The sequence below is a fragment of the Monodelphis domestica genome, chromosome 4, assembly GCF_027887165.1.
Source record: "Monodelphis domestica isolate mMonDom1 chromosome 4, mMonDom1.pri, whole genome shotgun sequence".
In the NCBI taxonomy this organism is placed as follows: domain Eukaryota; kingdom Metazoa; phylum Chordata; class Mammalia; order Didelphimorphia; family Didelphidae; genus Monodelphis; species Monodelphis domestica.
Genome location: NC_077230.1, coordinates 138,178,498 through 138,180,949, shown reverse-complemented (window position 1 = coordinate 138,180,949; position 2,452 = coordinate 138,178,498). Strand labels below are relative to the sequence as shown.

The 2,452-nt window shown below is 37.8% G+C and overlaps 1 pseudogene; it reads right to left on the bottom strand.

Annotated features, from left to right (window-relative positions):
• Positions 1–291: 291 nt before the first annotated feature.
• Positions 292–1,786, bottom strand: LOC100012783 (RWD domain-containing protein 4-like; annotated as a pseudogene).
• Between the last annotated feature and the right edge of the window lie 666 nt (positions 1,787–2,452).

The following is a 2,452-nucleotide window of genomic DNA, read 5'->3' as shown; positions in this document are numbered from 1 at the left end:
TGGTCACTTAATTCTAGTTGTTGTATTCTGGTTCTTAAAGACTGGATTTCATCCCTGACTTTTTGGCCATCCTTCTTCGTCTGGTCTGATTTTCTTTGGAGGTCATTTTTCATTCTCTTTACCTCATCTCTCATCTCCGTTCCCTCATCTTTTATCTTCTGTGCCTCTTCTTTCATCTACTTTCCCTCATTTTCAAGTTGGTTGATTTTGGTTTTCAAGACACTATTTTTTGTTTCCAGATGACTCATCTTAGTTTTTAAATTCTTTCCCCAATTGTCTTCAGCCTCTCTCTTTTTTTTTGGCAGATAAATAGGAATTTATTAAAATCAATGTCTTCAACAATAAAAAAGTAAAGGACATTAAGGCATCTTTTGTTCCATTACTGTGTATTCAGTAAGGATTTTTTTAAATACAGTAGAGCACATCTATACAAAATTATTTCCAATGTATTTGGCAGAATTGTTTTATTTTTTTACTCTATGTATTATCAAAATCTCTCATGTTTAAACCTCTCAATACATCAATATTGAGAAAAATATAATTTAGATTATCTGTGTGAAGACAGCAGTTCTCTGCAAAAAACAAAACGTGGAAAGTAACTACACACAGATGTGAACTATACAAAAGGATCATAGTAGTGGTATTCAACCACTAGCTTTCTTTGAAGCAATTTAAACATCAGTAATTCAAGGGAATGAACAGATGAAGACCTTAAATAAGATGACAAACCTATTAATATAGATCATGCTGCCCAAAACGCCACTCTTACTATTTACTCCACTGAGATGAGAACTTGAAAAGGGTATATTTGATAAGCAGCTTTATTCTAATTGGCTTTACATTCCATTTAAAAAAAATCACACACTAGAATAAGACAGTATAAACAAATACTGCATATATCATCATTTACTTTTCCCATATCAGGAAATGTGATAATTTATAAAGCTTAACAGACTCCTAAAAGGACACTGAACACTCCTGGTGGCATGTTTTACCTCCCTTTAAGGCAAATTTGTGAGAATAATGAAAAACCAACAAATCTTTGCATGAACTTGTGATCTGATTACTTAATACAAAAACTTATGTTTTATAAAATGCCAATAGAAGAAAAGAGTACTAAAAGAAACATGTTGCCTCAGTTTATGGTATTAAAAGATGGTGTTTTCTTCTATCAAGTTACTTTCATTATTCATCATCTTTAAATGATGTTTTGCTTAAATTCTTAGCTACATCAACCCAGTTCCAGCCTCATGGAAGTTCACCTTTGTGATCTGTTTTGTCTGCTAGTTTCCATTTCTGGGTTTTTGAAAGCTGTTCTTTTTTATCTTTTTTCTTACTTGAGGGAGCTGTATTAGGAGTTTCAACTGAAATAATATTGCTTATTGATGTCACAGAATGGACAGGATGATGATTCTCCATGAATTGTTCTTTATTGTCCTTGGCATATTCAAACAATGCATATGTCATAGCAGTTCCAAGATTAACTTTAACTTCTTCCTGTAATTTAGCCAGAATACTTTGCTTTACGGCTGATGATATGGTGTTGTTGAAAAAAGCATTCATAGATATGATTGGAGCTGTTTGGGGATATGTTTCTGTCCAAGAAACTTCTATTAAGAAGGCTTTGGGATCACCATTTCACCTATCCTATATTGAAATGAAACTGGACTTAGTTCTGGGAAACTTTCATCACTTTCATAAATAGAATGCAATGCTTCCAGCTCCATCTCCTGGTCCTCATTGGCGCTCATCGCTCCAGCAGAGAGGTCCTCCTCCCTCCGATGGGTGTGGGTGAGTCAGTGGAAGGGGGGAGGGCGCCGATCATTGGTGGCTAGTGGAGGGAGGAGGAGACAGCCAAGGCAGGGGTCAGCACCATATGGCTGAGCACCAACCCCCTTACCTAGCCGAACCCTTCAGCCTCTCTTAATTGTGTTTTGAATTGCACTTTGAGTTCTTCCAAAGCCTGTATCCAATTCACTTGGATTTCTGTTTTATTGCTTGCCTCCTCCTGTGTTCCATTTGTTCTTGGTTCATTGCCTGTGCAGAAGCTGTCAATTGTAATTTCTTTCTTCTTTTTCTGTTGTTTGCTCACATTTACCCCTTCTTTGCTTCCCTTATTTGTCTGTGCTCTTTCTCCTCTCATTTTTTGGTTTGGGGGCATTCTGTCAGTCTCCCCTCTTGGAGCTTTGTCAGATCTCTCAGTGCAGTCTCTTGGGGAGGAGTGTTGGGTTTTGAGCTTCCCAGTCCTATGGAGGCTTTTTATTGGATTAAAGTCCAGCAGTCAGTGAAGGAGGGGTGTTGGAGGTTGGGCATCCCTGAGCTCTGAACACTTTTGATGGGATTAAGTTCAGCTAGTTTGGGCTGGATTTGCTCTGAGTCCAAAACCTCCTGGAAGGCTGGAGCATATGGAAGGTCTCAGCCATTCTAACCAGGATATCAGCTCTTTGCTCCC